Raw genomic sequence first — 18,599 nt, 5'->3', positions numbered from 1 at the left:
CGGTCGGCAAGTGGTTAAGGGGGCTGAATAATTTTGCACGCCCAATTTTTCAGTTTTTTTTTTGTTAACAAAGTTTGAAATTTCCAATAAATTTCGTTCCAGTTCATGATTGTGTCCCACTTGTTGTTGATTCTTCACAAAAAATTACAGTTTTATATCTTTATGTTTGAAGCCTGAAATGTGGCAAAAGGTCGCAAAGTTCAAGGGGGCCGAATACTTTCGCAAGGTTCTGTATATGAAGCATTTCCAATTCTGTTCTTTGTTATTTATGAACATTAGTAATAAGCTCTGTACGGTTTGAGATTACGAGGTCCAACAGAGCATTATTTCTAGTTGGGGTCTCTATAAACTGTACCATAAAATTGTCTTCTAATAGGTTTATAAATGTTCACCCTTTTACTGTTCCAGCAGTGCCATTTCTCCAATCAATTAATGGTAGTTAAATCCCGCATTATTATCACTGTCCCAGTCCTTGTATCCCTTTCTATCTGTGCAAGAAGCTGAGTCCCTACTTCCATTAACAATGGGTGGTCTATAACAAACTCCAATGATTAACTTTGCAGTACGCACACCCATGTGCAGTTTCACCAATAATTCTTTAGCACTATCACACTCTCCATCAACATCTTCTTTCACACTGATCTGTAGTGAAGAGATGTCCTGTGTAAGTTTTAAGTCAATATTTGGAAATTATACAGGGCTTAGGTCTCTATCCCTACTCCCATATGACAGTGCTGGGCCAATCCAGTGCTATTGTGTGGGAGTAAATTCTAGTCACACTATTAGTTTCTTTTTCTCTGTCGCTCATTGACAGACGTAGTCCTCTTGATTAATATCAAATTGGGTTATGCTGCCCTCTACAGGAGTAGGACACTAGGCAGAAAGAAAACGTTCTGGCCACACCTTAGGGGCAGTCCCAGAGGGTATATCCTCTTAATGTCTGCTACAGGAAATCAGTTTTTTCTGTCTAGTCAGGAGTAAGGACCTAAGTTCCTTGCTGGGATCTTTGGTCCTGGCAAGATTTTTTAGAAAATTTTTTTCTCTTTTTTTTAGGCAGCTTTTGTCTCCAGTTGTTCCTGTGAGATCTTCAAGCAAATCACGCCGGATCTGGGCGACGGGCTGGATGTTGAGATCCAGTGGTCACCCCAGCTGGCCTACGAGCGCGCGCAGGCCATAGCTCCGCGCTGGGTCGGCGGCGACACATTCAAGTAAGTATGCTGGAGCCGGGCGATGGGCTGGATGTTGAGATCCAGTGGTCACCCCGGTTCAGCCTACGAGCGCGTGCAGACCATAGCTCCGCGCTGGGTCGGCCGCGACATAGTCCCATGGACGGGGACTGACCCTGCGAGTTAAACGTCTCGCTTGGACGCCAAGAACCAGCAGAGTCACGGCGTCCGTATTGGTCGACAGCCTCCCACCTCGGTGGAGAGGGTACTGTGAAGAGAGGGTGCCCGTCAGTTCCGGTATGGTGAGTAGATGTTCCCCCTTTCCCCCTGTGGGGTTCTTTGGGATACGGGCCCCTCTGTGTATGGTCGGATCCTTTTCTGACATTAAGGTTCCCCCTCTAGCCTATGACATGTTCACATATCTCCCTGTGATAGTGTGATCTGGTTTGGGAGCTGACACTCCAGCAGGCTGGGTTTGGGAGCTGACACTCTAGCAGCCTTGGTTTGGGAGCTGACACTCTAGCAGCCTTGGTTTGGGAGCTGACACTCCAGCAGGCTTGGTTGGGGAGCTAACACTCCAGCAGCCTTGGTTTCTCCAGAGATTTGATCCAAGGAGACCTGGTTTGATTTACTATAGTAAAATATAAGACATCCAGGGCAAAGGAGGTAATAGCAAGCACCTACCTTAGACTGAGGGCTATCGCCATGCTCCCGCAGGCCGACGGGCCGCCATCAGCCTTTTCAGAGCCGTTCACAGGCCGCTTCACTGTAGGAGCCACGCTAGATCGGCAGTCCGCCGCCATTTTGTTGTAGACCGCACGTCTGCATTGTCTACATAGGCCGCCCGCAGGTCACGCAGGCCGCCATTTTTTCGTAGCCTGGTGTCTCCTGCATGGGGGCGGCCATGTTTGATGTGCCCAGCCGACCTCGAGGAGTAGCTGGGAGCGCCGGAAGGCGTACACAGGGGGCGGAGCCACTTCCTTTTACCCGGGAAACCTAGTACAGGACTTCCCAGTCTGCATAGAACAACGCTGACAGCAGTTTGATAGAAAATTCTCTGCATCAGGTGGTGAGCCCTTGGGGTCTCTCTCTCTCTGTGGGGGTCCAAAGCAGGTACGCTGAGGGGCGCTATTGCGTTGGGGGATTACAGATAAAAAAAAAAGAGGTATTTTTTATTTTTTCACATTTTTCACTGGCAAAGTGTCCTGGATTAACATGGACCCTGCCTCGAGGTGGCTGCAGGACCCTCCAGTTTCCCACTTACTATTGATGCATTGTCAGCGGTTTTGGAGTCTTTTGTATCCCGGGTGGAAGTAGCCTGTCAGGGACAGGGCGCAAGGAAGCGACCCCCGCCTACCCCCATTTCATCTGAGACTTCAGATTCAGAGTCTGAGCCTGTCATTGCAGGTGCAGGTACCTCATCTGGGGTTTGTGTCTCGGGTACTGTCTCTTCAGACAGTGAGGAGGATGTTTCGGCATCTATCATAGCCCGAGAGGAAGCGTTGGTGAACGCGCTAATTGTATCTGTCCGGGAAACCTTAGGACTACAGGTTACACCGTCGGAAGTAGCTGAGACTGAGATCCCTTTTGGTACTAATAAACGCACCAAAATGGCGAAGGTATTTCCCTTGCCCAAATGTTTCGGTAATGTAATTAAGGAAGAATGGGGTCATCCAAAACGAGCCCCTATTATTTCCAAACGCATTAATAGGCGTTATCCGTTCGAGGAATCCCTCAAGAAATGGACAGTACCATCTGTGGTGGATTCTCCAATTTCCAGATTGAACAAAGCTACGGTTATCCCATTGGAGGATGCTCCGTCCTTTAAGGATCCAGTGGATCGTAAGGTGGAAGCTGTGTCTCACGTCATCTTTTCCCTGATTGGGTCAGCTTTCAGACCAGTAATTGCTATTGGTCTGGTTTCACAAACTGTGGCAGAATGGACCAAGTGGTTACGCCGGGACTCAGAGGGGAGAGATATCCCCCAGGCGGTATCAGATCTGTTGGAACAGATGATACAAGGGTTACAGTTTGTCTGTGACGCTGCTCTAGACGCCACTCCTTTATCGGGGCGAGCTTCAGTTTCAGCAGTGGTCCTCAGGCGTACACTGTGGCTAAGATGTTGGTCAGCAGACCAAGGTTCCAAGAGAGCTTTGGCTAATCTCCCTTTTCAAGGTGAGCGCCTATTTGGGGCCAACTTAGATGAGATTATCAAGGATCTCACTGGAGGCAAGAGCACTTTCTTGCCACAAAGTACTAAGGGTAAAGGACCTCGTCAGAAACGGGGGCCTTCCTTTTCCACTCATAAGAAGTTTTTCGCCCCACGGGCGACAAAGCAAAGACCTCCAAAACTCCTTCAGGAGGTTTCAAGGGGCGCTGGTCGGGCAAACAAAAGTGCGGCTCTTCCAGACCTGAAGATAAGACTACTAAAGCCTGAAGGTGTGCCCCCACCCATAGCTGGGGTGGGGGGACGTCTTCGCCGGTTTCCGAATCCATGGCTTTCCAGAATCCCGGACAAGTGGGTTCGCAAAGTCATAAGGTCAGGTTACAAGATCGAGTTTCAATCTCTCCCACCGGTGCGATTCTTCCCTTCCAATATCCGACTATCCCCAGATCGCCTAGAAGCTCTGCGGGGGGCGGTCACAGATTTACTGCAACAAGGAGTGGTGGTCCACGTTCCTTGGACAGAGCGTTTTCAAGGGTTTTATTCAAACCTGTTCACAAAAAAGAAGGCAAGGTGCGTCCAATCCTGGACTTAAGAGCACTCAATCTTTTTGTCAAGATACAAAAATTCAAGATGGAATCCATTCGCACAGTAGCAGCCTCCCTGCATCAGGGGGATTTTCTAGCATCCATAGACATCAAGGATGCCTATCTTCACATTCCCATTTACGTAGGACATCAGCGTTTCCTGCGTTTTCCGTAGAAGAGAACCATTATCAGTTTGCGGCGTTACCCTTTGGTCTCGCCTCGGCTCCCCGGGTCTTCACGAAGGTGTTGGCCCCAGTGTTGGCGCTGTTGCGACAACGAGGCATATCGATTCTAGGTTACCTAGACGATCTTCTGCTCCGTGCGGAGTCTCCGCAGACCTTGTTACAAAACTTAGAGATCACCATGATCTCTTTGCAAGAGTTCGGGTGGCTGGTGAACCTGCAGAAGTCTTCTCTGGTTCCCACCAGGAGGCTCGAATATCTGGGTCTAATTCTAGACACATCCAGGGCAAAAGTATTCCTTCCGGCGGGGAAACTCCGGAAGATTCAGTCAACAATTCAGTTGTTACTATCCGACAACTGGCCTTCTCTTCGGACTTGCATGAGGGTCCTGGGTTTGATGGTGGCTTCCTTCGAAGCAGTACCCTTTGCCCAGTCCCATACCCAAATCCTTCAAGGAGAGATTCTTCTCAAATGGAATCGGAATCCAGATTCCCTGGACAATCGGATCCGATTGAGCGAGCGGACCAGGGAGTCTCTGGTCTGGTGGCTTCGATCTCCGATGCTCAGCCAGGGGAAGTCATTTCTGCCAATATACTGGACGATTGTGACCACGGATGCCAGTCTATCCGGATGGGGAGGAATTCTCGGTCAATTATCTGCCCAGGGACTTTGGTCCCTGGAAGAATCCAGGTTACCGATAAATGTATTGGAACTGAGAGCGATCAGACTTCGTTTGATTCACTGGACCGAGCAGCTCCAGGGCAGCCCGGTTCGGATCCAGTCGGACAATGCCACAGCTGTGGCTTATGTCAATCATCAGGGGGGCACCAAGAGTGTCCTGGCGGCCAAGGAAGTGGCCAGCATTCTTCGTTGGGCGGAACGGTTTGTTCCAGCTCTCTCCGCGGTGTTCATTCCGGGGGTGGAGAATTGGCAGGCAGATTATCTCAGCCGTCAGATTCTGGATCAAGGGAAATGATCTCTTCATCCAGAGGTATTCCACCAACTGTGCCTCCGTTGGGGCACCCCGAATGGGATCTGTTGGCATCTCGGCTCAACAGGAAAGTGCGGAGGTTTGTGGCTCGCTCCCGCGATCCTCTAGCAGACGCCGCAGACACGCTGATCGCCCCATGGGGGCAGTATCAGCTACTGTATGCCTTCCGTCCTCTCAAGTTGCTGCCGAAGCTTCTTCGCAGGATAGAGGTGGAGGGAATCCCAGTTATCCTGGTAGCTCAGGACTGGCCTAGTCGGGCCTGGTACGCCGACCTGGTCAGGCTGGTCGCAGACGTTCCTTGGCGACTTCCTCTCAGGGAGGATCTGCTGTCGCAGGGACCGATCTTCCATCCTGCTTTACGATCGCTGGCTTTAACGGCCTGGCTATTGAGACTCAGGTGCTGAAGGACAAGGGATTGTCAGCTTCAGTTATTCCTACTCTAGTTAAAGCAAGAAAAGCGAATTCCAGAAAGATTTATCATCGCACAGGGAAGTCTTAGATTGCGTGGTGTGAATCCCTTGGGTTCCCTCCACGTTGTTATTCGGTGGGCCGAATATTGGCCTTTCTGCAACAGGGGGTTGAGCAGAAGCTGGCCTTGAGTGCTATCAAGGGTCAGGTTTCAGCATTAGCAATCTTCTTTCAGAAGCTTTTGGCTACTCATTCCTTGGTGCGGAATTTCATCCAGGGGGTGCGACACCTGGCTCCGCCAGTGCGCGCACCTTTACCACCCTGGGATCTTAATTTGGTGCTGTCGGTTCTTCAGAAACCTCCCTTTGAAAATATCAGGGAGATTCCCTTGCTTACTTTATCCAAGAAGGTGGCCTTCTGGGTGGCTATCACTTCTGCACGCAGGGTGTCAGAACTGGCTGCATTATCCTGTTGTTCCCCATATCTGGTGGTTCATAGGGATAAGGTTGTTCTTCGTCCGAATCCATCCTTCCTTCCTAAGGTGGTTTCAAAGTTTCATTTGAATGAGGACATGGTATTGTCTTCCCTGTGTCCTAAGATCAGTCATCCTCGAGAATTCGCGTTGCATTCCTTGGATGTAGTTCGGGCGATCAGGGTATACTTGAATACTACGGATTCATTTCATAATACGGATTCACTGTTTGTGATCACGGATGGCCCTAAGAAGGGGTTGCCTGTTTTCTGCTGCGACCATCTCTAGATGGATCAGACAGATGGTGGTATAGGCTTATTCTATTAAGGGGCGGGATCCCCCGTTCCCTGTTAAGGCGCATTCTACTCGGGCGCTTAGTGTTTCCTGGGTCTTCCGCCATCAGGCGTCAGCAATCCAGGTTTTCAAGGCGACTACTTGATCGTCGGTTCATACCTTTACAATATTGTATAAGGTTTATGTGAGGGCAAGGTTCCTGCAGGCCGCTGTTTGAGGAGACTGTTGGTCTACCTCGAGGGTTTGTTGGGTAGGTCTCATCTGTTTGCTCGATGAGTCCCTTGATACTTCTGGTTGGCTCCGGTTGGGCCTTCTGGATTTTGATTCTGTTCCCACCCCTCATTTGTGGCACTGCTTTGGGACGTCCCAATTTGATATTAATCAAGAGGACTACGTCTGTCAATGAGCGACAGAGAAAAATGGATTTTTGTAAGATCTTACCGTAAAATCCTTTTCTCTTAGCTCATTGACAGACGTAGTACCCGCCCCTCTACTTTTGAGTTGGGTTGGGTTAAATTCTCTGACACTGCTTTGTGACATAACTGATTTCCTGTAGCAGACAGGAAGAGGATATACCCTGTGGGACTGCCCCTAAGGTGTGGCCAAAACGTTTTCTTTCTGCCTAGTGTCCTACTCCTGTAGAGGGCAGCATAACCCAATTTGATATTAATCAAGAGGACTACGTCTGTCAATGAGCTAAGAGAAAAGGATTTTACGGTAAGATCTTACAAAAACTAACAGCTTATTGGCTGAGAGCGCTGATCGTGAGCTGATTGGCAGATCTTTTACGGTCATGCCCCATGGACAGAAGCCTGCTAAACAGCTAGTTTCTGTCCAACTGCAGCACACACAGGCTGAACATCAGCCGTTTTTATTAAACCGAGCGATGCTTCCCGACATACTATGCTTAGGGGAGTGAATAGCATGCTCCTTCATTGTTTGCATATATCTGTTCTTGGACTGACCTCTAGTATAAAGCAAATTAATAAATATAATTTTGCACAATGATGAATACTGTAGATATCCAAGCAGTCTAATAGGCTCTAAGTATTATTTGTTTATTTGTAATAAAAACTGTTTTATTGTGTTTTTCCTGTAATGGTGAAATATTAACCCTTTTCATCTTCTTTCTTAATGATTGGTTTTTGAAGATAACATCAGCTTTTACCATCCAAAACTACACTGTATATACTAGGTGATTGCAAGTAGGATATAATCTTTAATTTACACCTACATTTTCTGTGGCACTGCTGATTGAGCTTGTTTTTTCTCACTGGATTATTCAACACTTATTGCGTAGACTTTCTTAAAAGCTCTTCTAAAAAAATATCTGACTATAATCGTTTTCCTTCTGAAATGTTGTGTTATGTTTGCCAATATAAGTATCCCAATCCTGCTGTTCATTTTGCTGTACAGTTCCTCTGTGATTTGATTAAAAGAGTAGCGACAGAACATTTGGGGGTAAAAAAAAAACTAGCGAAAGAAAAATGTGTTAATTTGAAGAATCAATCATAATCCATTTTACTTTGAAATACAACCATCTTTTCTATCATTGTGTAATTTAATAAAATATTACTTAAGCCAGGTGAAAAATCAGTTTTGAGATCTGATATACGCCTGGCATGACCTAAGCTCATCACACACACGTTACAATCTGACCATGCAATCTCCTTTACCTCCTTGATCTACCGATAGCATGAAGATGTGTGTGTGTGTATGTATATATATATATATATATATATATATATATATATATTATTATTATTATTATACATTTTTTTTTCTTTTTTTGATGAACTGGATGGACCGTTTTTTAACTTGACTACTATCTATGTAACTATGGATATAATTTAAATCAATAACCTAGGTAGGTCTTCCTATTAAAGCGGTAGTATACTCCGCTTTTTAATTTTTACCTACAGGTAAGCTTATAATAAGGCTTACCTGTAGGTAAAATTAAAATCTCCTAAACCTGAGATATTCACCCTGCATGCAGTCGCTGACACCAGCGGCGCATGCGCTATGAAGGTCCGGTGTATCTTGCCGTTACCTTCAGAGCTCCTTTCCGACTCCTTGCTGGAAAGTGAACTCCTGCGCGCATGTGCGGGAATGACGTTATTCCGGCTCCAGCCACTCACAGTGCCGGAGGCCGCCAAACCCGTGTCAGCTCCCTCAGCGGTGTCCGCGTTACCGTGTGGGGGCTTCGTTCTAACTTAAGTATTTCATAATGTGCTAGTATGCGATGCATGCTAGCACATTATGCCATTGTCCTGCAGGGTTTTTTTTGGGGGGGGGGGGTTTTGTTTTTTTTTTGTTTTTTTAACAGGGGATACAACCACTTTAAAAGTTAAAGGAGATTGTACAGTCAGGTTGTCACATGTACAGTATGTTGCACTATAGACAAACAGATTTATCCTTGCCTGTAGTTATCTTGAAATCTTCCCATCTGTAGCCAGTCTAAATGCTGACTGTACAAATAGTGTAATAATCAAATTCTGATAGTCAATTATCATTCAAACATGGGTAACCTAATCAGCGCAACCTCTAATTACCTTAATGCAGTATAAGAACTATAAATGTATATACAAAACAGATATTGATTATTGCAAACAGCTGTGTAAAGCGATGCAAACTAAACAAATGAATCTTCTCTGAATTGACACCAACACCACAAAAGTGTTTTCACCTCACTTTAATAGTGCAGCACAAATCTTTAACCACTTTCGCACCACCCACCGCATATATAGGGCGGCCCAGCTGTGCAAAATCATGTACGTGATTTGACACAGCAGGAGCCAATCAGCGGGTCTGGCGGCCGCGATGGCCAGCGGGACCCACCGAGCGTTCGGCGGACTGACAGAACGGCAGTCTGCCTATGTAAACAAGGCAGACCACTGTTCTGTCAGGGAGGAAAAAAGAGATCTTGTGTTTAAAGCTGGATACACACTATCCAACTTTTGTGGTTAGATTTTCTTCAGATGTACCTTTTCTATGTAGTGCAAGGGCATGCCAGATTGCATACAAATTGAAAGTGTTTAGGTTTGACCTCATATTATATGGTTTTGGTAAGTCTGAAGGAAAAAGTCTTCAGAAAATCTTATAGTGTGTATAGCCCTTTAGCTAAGCTGAAACACGGATCTCTCATTTCCTCTAGTACATCCAGTCCCCCTAGAGTTAGGAAGCACTCTCTAGAGTACATTTAACCCTTTAATCACCCCTAGTGTTAACCCATTCACTTCCAGTGTCATTTATACAGTAACAGTACATTTATTTTTAGCACTGATAAATGTATTGGTGTCACTGATCCCCAAAAGGTGTCACTTAGTGTCAGATTTGTCCGCCGCAATGTCGCAGTCCTGCTAAAAATCGCTGATCGATTTTTTTTTTTACCAAAAATATGTAGCAGAATACATATTGGCCTAAATTCATTAAAAAAAATAGATTTTTTTTATTGGAAATGTTTTATAGCGGAAAGTAAAAAAAATATTTTTGTTTTTCCAAAATTGTGGTTCTTTTTTGTTCATAGCGCAAAAAATAAAAACCAAAGAGATGATCAAATACCACCAATAGAAAGCTCTAATTGTGGGGGGGAAAAGACATCGTCTTTATTTGGGTACAGCATCACACGACCGAGCAATTGTCAGTTAAAGCAACACAGTGGCGTATCCCAAAAAATAGCCGGAGCTAAGGTGGTTAACATGAAGTGTTGTGTTTTCTTATATTAAAAAAAAAAAAAAAGCTCTATTCAACATATATCGAGCAATGTAATCAATCAGTGAAAAATCCAAAATGAAACTTCTAAGCATGTAGCAAGTGGGAAAAAAAATCAAGGAAGTACAGTATCTCACAAAAGTGAGTACACCCCTCACATTTTTGTAAATATTATAAATTTTCATGTGACAACACTGAAGAAATGACACTTTGCTACAGTGTAAAGTAGTGAGTGTACAGTTTGTAGAACAGTGTAAATTTGCTGTCCTCTCAAAATAACTCAACACACAGCCATTATTGTCTAAACCGCTGGCAACAAAAGTGAGTACACCCCCTAAGTGAAAATGTCCAAATTGGGCCCAACTAGCCATTTTCCCTCCCTGGTGTCAAGTGACTCATTAGTGTTACAAGGTCTCAGGTGTGAATGGGGAGCAGGTGTGTTAAATTTGGTAACCAGGTGTAACTGATCAAACCTAAAGCAGGTTAATCTGTAACACTAGCAGTGCTACCACATATTTCATATACATAATATAATTATCTAAATGTCCATAAACAATAAAAGATGTAAAAAGCAATCGCTGGAGATTAGAAATCCACTGAGCCCAGTGCAAGAGTCCAAGTTCAGGTGCAGATAACAGAAATGGTGAGGAAAAAAGTGCAGTTAGCTGTATAATCTGTGTGCCTCCACCATCAAGACGTGACACCCCATCAAAATGGACACTCGCCAAATCGATGATTAGTAAAAGCCTGCATACATCAAAAAGAATTCTCCACCACTGTACAATTTGCACCCACAGCTTGGCTCTTAGAAGGATTCTGTTTCTCAAACGCCAGTCAACTCCTCCTTGCTGCAGTGCTTCAATCATAGAGCATGATTGAAGCACTGCAGCTAGGAAGAGTTGACTGGCGTTTGAGAAACGGAATCCTTGAGTTGATTTGATGGGGTGTCACGTCTTGATGATGGAGGCACACAGAATATACAGCTAACTGCACTTTTTTCTCACCATTTCTGTTATCTGCACCTGAACTTGGAGTCTTGCACTGGGCTCAGTGGATTTCTAATCTCCAGCGATTGCTTTTTACATCTTTTATTGTTTATGGACATTTAGATAATAGATAATTATATTATTTTATGTATATGAAATATGTGGTAGTGCTGCTAGTGTTACAGATTAACCTGCTTTAGGTTTGATCAGTTACACCTGGTTACTTATATTTGTTTTTTATAGCAGCAGCTTCAGCCTTTAAGGTTTATGTGTTATATGATTATCTGTTATACAGCGCTGGGTGAGTAAGATTGGATTACCTCTTATCAGTGATTTTTTTTCTTGCTCCCATCTATATGTGTTAAATTTGGTGTCATCGCTCTCCCTCTCTCATACTGGTCACTGGAAGTTCAACATGGCACCTCATGGCAAAGAACTCTGAGGATCTGAAAAAAATAATTGTTGCTCTACATAAAGATGGCCTAGGCTATAAGAAGATTGCCATGACCCTGAAACTGAGCTGCAGCACGGTGGCCAAAACCATACAGCAGTTTACCAGGGCAACTTCCACTCAGAACAGGCCTCGCCATGGTTGACCAAAGAAGTTGAGTGCACATGCTCAGGATCATATCCAGAGGTTGTCTTTGGGAAATAGACGTATGAGTGCTGCCAACATTGCTGCAGAGGTTGAAGGGGGGGAGGTCAGCCTGTCGGTGCTCAAACCATACGGCGCACACTGCATCAAATTAGTCTGCATGGCTGTCGTCCCAGAAGGAATCCTCTTCTAAAGATGATGCACAAGAAAGTCCGCAGTTTGCTGAAGACAAGTTTACTGTTACAAATGACCGCCATTTCGTGACTACACCTGTTAAGGAGAGAGTCGGGCAGAGGCAACAAATGTTGACTTGCCACGAAGACTGGTTTTTACCCTAAGGGGAACAGCTAGTTATGACTTTCTGGTAAAACAGGAGTCATAACATTAGGTGAGCCGCCAGTCAACACAGATGGTGGATTGCACGGGCACTTTTTGTGTTTAGTCTTGCATCATTATTCTGTTCATTCACAGAGGTGGAAGAAGACATTCATATTTATATTGGCATCCTTTGATGTTTTTGGATTTTTTTTTCACTTGCTACATGCTTAGAAGTTAAGTTTTGGATTTTTCACTAATTGATTGCATTGGTCGTCGATTTATGTTTAATATGAGCTTTTATTTGGTAATATAAGAAAACACAACACTTCACGTTAAAGAGTTGTGCTGCACTATTGTATAGGTTTATGATAGCAATTATCAGGGCTTTTTTTCTCAGAGAAAAGCTACAGGAACTCTCCCCCCCCCCCCAGGTCACGCCCCTACCGCCCCCTCAGACCGCCCCCTTTAGAGAACCGAGGGGGACCTGAAAGTGTACAATTCAACATTCCTCAAGGGGGCAGTGCTACAAAAGTTTTACATACCTGTTACAGGGTGCACACACTGAGCAGAACAAATATTAATAATAACTTTAGACCAGGTCTAAAGACCAGGCCCAAATACTGCACCTTTAAAAAAACAGCTTTACATACCTGTTGCAGGGTTCACACACTGAGCAGAACACAGGAAAGGTTGCTGGCGGACAGACTGTAGGGGGCCTCCAATTCTGGAGATCCTGGAAGAGACCAACCACATAAATAATAATTGCAGAGCTGACTTTCCCTTACAGCCCTACAGCTGACATAACTTCTGATCAGCCCCAAACCCTTCACCACTAGAATTCTGGACAAGCCCAAACATGGCCACAGTCCAATCCATCAAAGAGACAGCCGTCCGCAGTCCAGGAAAGAGACAGCCCAGTCCAGGAAAGAGAGAGGCTGTCTCTTTCCTATACCGTGCTGGGCTGTCTCTTTCCTACACCGGGCTGGGCTGTCTCTTTCCTACACCGGGCTGGGCTGTCTCTTTCCTACACCGAGCTGGGCTTGCACTTTCCTACACCTGGCTGGGCTGTCTCTTTCCTACACCATGCTGGGCTGTCTCTTTGCTAGACTGTGCTGTCTCTTTCCTGGATTGTGCTGTCTCAGACAGCCCAGCACAGTGCAACAGGAAAGAGACAGCCTAGCACAGTGCAACAGTTAACAGGAGGCTAGTAAGGAGGAGGATACAGCCTATATCCCCCAGACCAGACCCCCCACTACTCACAGACAGTACTACTGGAAAAAAAAACGGGAACAATTTAAAAATTATGAGACTCTTTTCCCTATTCATGGAGACTGCCTATGCTGACTACTTTATGAAAAAAATGCAAACTGTCAGACTGGAGTCTTATTTTGAACTTTGAAATATTGACCCAGAAACTATTATGCTGATCAGGGAAGATGTCAAAGGAAATATACAAGTCCTTACCTGCTGCATATCATGTCGTCAAACGGTCTCACACAGACACGATCCACCACGATCTTTCCTGCAGCCTGTGACTGAGAAGAAGAGCGGCAAAATTCTTCTGAGAGGCGGGGTAGAGTACAGATCACTCTGCGGCTCCGCCTTCCGCTCTCACAAACTGCTGCAGACACTCAGAAGTGAATGACCCCGGTGCGGGTTTTGACTTCGCCCTGGTTCCCACACAGGTTATAGCAGTCAAGGAAGCCTTGAAGTGGGAGGAGCCAGTGGATTCGCCTTCCAAACAGAAGAGGTATTTTAAACGCCTCAAGAAGGAACGCTCATATTTCCCCTGTTTGGGTGAACTCGGCAAGATTATTACAGAGGAAGTGGGGTTGCACTGAGAGGAAAAATTCCCTGCTATCTAAAGTAGCGAAGATGTATCCGTTTAAGAGCGAAGATGTGAAACATCTAGAGTCAGCTCCTCTCGTGGGCGCTGCCCTAATGAGGTTGGTGAGACATGTCACTCTCCCACTGGAGGACACGGTATCTTTTAAAGATGGTCTTGGGAGGTGAATCGATACCGATGTCAAACGCATTTATGTTTTGGCGGTTATGGCCTGTAAACCAGGCTTAGCCCTTGCGGCCCTATCCAAAGCAATGGAAGCCTGAACAGATAATGTAGACGTAACCCTAAGAAGTGTTTCTGAAGAGGTGGCCAGGAGCTCGGCAGTACATGAGCTGAGACTGGCAGCTGCCTTTCTGGGGGAGGCTTCCCTTGAAATTATTTGTTTGGTGGCGTGGGTCATGCACTCTTCTGTTACTGCTAAACGCGCCTTGTGGCTGAGCCACTGGTTAGCCGACCCAGCTTCAAAGCAAGCATGGTGTCTGGTTCCTTTCAAGGGATCCTCTCTCTTCGGCAACAAGCTGGAGAGTGCCATCTCTCGCGCCACGGGGGGTAAGTTGGGATTCTTGCCCCAGGATCCACGCCTGCTAGGTTAAAACGAAAGCTCAGCCCAGGCAGGGTTCTGATTGGGCGAGGGACGCTCGCCTTTACAGGCCTGGCCATGAGTTCAGGAAGACCTGAAGGAGAAATCTGTCATCAGACCAGAGGGTGTCCAAGGAAGTGTCTTCCGGTGGTCGGGAAGCCAGTAAATATTTCTGATATTGGGCCTGCCCAGGCGGAGCAAGTCGGTGCTCGTCTACTCCATTTTCAGCACGCCTGGGCGCCTCACTCAAAGAGTTTTGGGTCGTTAAAACAGTTTCCTCAGGTCACACCTGGACATTCTGCAGCTCACCCACATCTTTACCACACTCCAAAGGAAAGAGGCATTTTCTTCTGTCCTACGTGGACTCACTGGTGGCTCAAGGGCCTGCTGTGCCAGTTCTGGCCGATGAGAGATTCCAGGGCCTGTACTCCCCTCTCTTCCTGGTTCTTAAGAAGAACGGTTCCTGGAGACTGGTCATAGACCTTACTCACCGGAATTCCAAAGATAGCCTTCCTTGGTGGCTGCAGCGGAAGAACCTCCTCAGTTGCCACTCATCATTCCGTCTCCTGGGTCACGATCACCACAGACGCCAGCAATACTGGCTGGGCGCTCATTGCCTGACAGAAATAACTCAGGACAGTTGGAATTTCCCATCTCGCAGAAAAGTCTTGAACGTCTTAGAACTTCGAGCAGCACTCTGTGCCGTTCAAGCATTCCACCACCTAACAGTGGGAGCCTCTGTCCTTCTGAGACTGAACAACACAACAGCAGTCTCATACATAAAGCGGCAAGGGGGAACTCACAGTTGTTCCTCGTTGAAGGAGGTAGAGCCAATCATGACCTGGGCTCAGAAGCACTTGTCCAACCTCACAGCGGTTTATCTTCGGGGGGTACAAAATGCTCAGGCGGACTTCCTTTCAAGGGTTCACCTGGACAACAACGAGTGGAGTCTCCACGACAAAGTCTTCAAGTGGCTCATATCTCTGGAGATCCCCCCGGAAGTGGACCTGTTCGCTTCCTCGTGCAACTTCAAGCTGGAGAAGTACTATGCAAGGTTTTGTTGTCCCCAAGCCTTTGGGGGTGGATGCCTTGAAGGAACAGTGGAGATTTCACAGGGCACAGAGCCTTTCCCCCAGTTCCTGTCATCCTCCAGTTCCTGTCCAGATTCAGGGTGGAAGAAGTGGAGATTCTAGTGGTTGCTTCTTATAGGCCGAACAGGCCATGGTTTCCCCTGTTGATGCAACTCAGCTTTCGGGATCCAGTTCCTCTGCCCTCCAGGTCAGATCTCCTGTCTCAAGGAGCAACGCTACATCCTTGCCCGGCCCATCTGCACCTGATGGCTTGGTTTTTGAAAGGAGAAGGCTAGAAGCATTATGGTGTCCAAGCAAAGCTATTTCCACACTTTTAAATGCTAGAAGAGCAGGTACTAACAGAGTTTATGAAAGGATCCGGTGCAAACGTATGGTACATATTTCCAAGGAGACAGGCTCTTGTAATAATTCAAAAATACAGGATATCCTGAGTTTTCTACAGTCTGGCCTAGATTTATCATTATCAGCCAGTTCCCTTCAGGTTCAAATTTCAGCTATTTTGGCCTTCACCGGGATATCCTGAGCTAAGCATCATCTTATCCATCAGTTCTTCAGAGGGGCTTCCAGACTTAGACTGCAGAGAAAGCCAAGATTCCCCAAGTGGGACCTCCCACTAGTTTTGGACTTTGTCAGAGACCAGACTGGAGCGCACAGAGCGGCTTTCCACCAAAACCTTTCTCTCTTGTCTGCCTTCCTGGTGGCCATCAATTCGGCTAAAAGGGTCTCCGAAATTAGTGCCTTGGGTTGCAAAAAACCATTACTAAAACGTTCTTTCCTGACCGCGTGGTATTAATTCCCATGTTGAGTTTGCACCCCAAGGTGTCCTCTGTTTTCCTTGTATCTGGAAGCCACAGCTCCTTTTTGTCAAATGGATCATCTGTTTGTCCTCCTCCATGGGAAAAACAAGGCTCTGTGTGCCTCTTCCAGGCATGGATTGTTCAGACCATTCAGTGAACTTATAGAGCTAAGGGCTTGGCGCCTCCAGAGACGGTGACTGCTCATTCCACTAGAGAAGTGTCTACGTCCTGAGCGGCCTATCGCCACGTCACCCCTGAAGTGATATGCAGGGTGGCTTCATGGTCTTCAATTAATACTTTTATGGCCCATTACGGCATTGAGCCAACTTCTTTATCCTCCATTAATTTTGGTTTGCGAATACTGTCTGTTGATGGTGCAAATTAAACTTTCTTTTGACCAGCAGTTTCCCACCCAGGTGTGTGTGGCTAGTTATTTCACACAAGTAGGTTGCCACGGAGTCTGTCAGGAAAACTGAACATTTCCTATCAAATACTTATGGTAATTTTTAATTTTCCTTTCCTGATAGACTCCATGGCAGCCGGAGTCACATCCCATCTGCTGGAGTAGGCTAATTATGGAACACGGCCTCTGGCCCAGAGCAAAGATTTATGGGAGCAGGGTGCTATGAGGTAGGAGGAGGCGGGACTAACCCACACATAGGCTGCCATGGAGTCCATCAGGAAAGGAAAATTACGGTAAGTATTTGATAGGAAATTTTCCGTTTTTGATTCACGCAATGTATTCAGATATGAACACACACCAATTTATAGTATTGTACATGTGTTTATTAAATTATTGAACGCAGAATTAGTGTGGACTGTGCGTTAGGGTTAATACCAAAAAATCAGACTAAGGTTTCACTACATCTGGATGAACTAAAAAGCTGTGTTCATGCCGTCTGTCATCATTTCCAGCAATGATATGACACAAATTCCAGTTAAAACTTGTGTTTTTTCAGAATGTAAATGTGACCGGAGTCACTTTGGGCATGGGGGTTGTGGACCCCAAATTTCTTTAAAGAGGCTGGGAGACACCATGTCCAGCCTTGTGTGGCTTTCTTATGTTTAAGTCACCCTGCATCTTTTATGGATGCAGGGTGACCGGGAGGGTGGTGTACACTGAGAATATGGTTTGGACTATTTCAAATGGGACAGTATATGCATTACCCATATCTCTCAGGAAATATGGAGATCTAACTTATTCCTGTACACTGTAAGGCACAGGAAGTGCACTCCTAATATGGTCATTCCAGGAAGTTCAATGTGGAGACGGGCTGTCTAAACAATGTTGCTTTTGGTCTGAGGTGGCTTTTCCATTTACCTATTGTCAGGTGTGCTAATGACCTCACCTGTTGTCTGCTAAGGGATGTATTGACACTCAGAGTAATGTGTATTGAGGGCTCGTTAGGGACCCATTGTTCTGTGTCTGACTATTGTGTACATTGATTGCCCCCTGGGGCTTCTGTGTCTCCTTGCACGTGGCAGTCCTTCTGGTTTAAGCTATCTGACCAATCACTGCTGACTCATTTTCAAGCCCTCATTTGCATGGCTGGAGAGGACCTTATGGGGAACTGCAGGTACTTTACAATTGACCAATAGGAAAGCGGTTGTTGGGGGCAGGATGTTCCAAATTCTGTATAAAAGTGTGCTGTGTTCTTTCAATAAATGTTGTTCCTGTTTTACCCTCAACTCGGAGCTTTGTCTCGTTATTGGGGGGATTTATTGTATGCTGTTCCAGTTTGACTGCTAGGAGTGTAAACCCTTCATATGGTTTTTCCTATTCAGCTGTATAGGTTCCAGCTACACTGTTTGCATCATTCCTTGGTTTCCAGTTCGGGAGTTTGGTGTCCTGCAAGTAGCTGTGCCTGTAGCTCTGGAAGGGGAAGATCTCCTAAACGGTTTTAACCCTTTTGTGTCCGGGGTGCCGTTACAGTAATGTTTGTGGTTTGCCTTTTTAACCACTTGCCGACTTCCGCATGACTATTTACGTCGGCAGTCAGCCCCTCACAGGCAGAGCGACGTAGGGCTACGTCGCTAGCCTGTGAGGGTCTAGGGAGCGAGCGCGCGCCGCCGGATGCGCGCTCCAGCTCCCGCACGGTCATGGACCCCCCTGCGCGTGTGACCGGCGGACCCGATGTCCGCCGGTCACTCGCGATCGTCGGTTGGAGAGGGAGAAAGGCAGGTGGCTAATGTAAACAAGCCGCCTGTCATTCTCCCCTGTGTATGAATGGTGATCATACGGTTCTACTATGTAGGACCGTTGATCACTGTTCATACACCTCAAGCCACAGCCAACCACAGTTAGAATCACGCCCCTAGGGACACACATAACCCCTCCCTCTCAAAAAAAGTTAACCCCTTCACTGCCAGTGTCATTTTACAGTAACAGTGCATATGTATAGCACTGATTA

The sequence above is a fragment of the Pelophylax lessonae genome, assembly GCF_965119305.1.
Source record: "Pelophylax lessonae genome assembly, chromosome: 2".
Classification (NCBI taxonomy): Eukaryota; Metazoa; Chordata; class Amphibia; order Anura; family Ranidae; genus Pelophylax; species Pelophylax lessonae.
Note: the sequence above shows the minus strand (reverse complement) of the source record.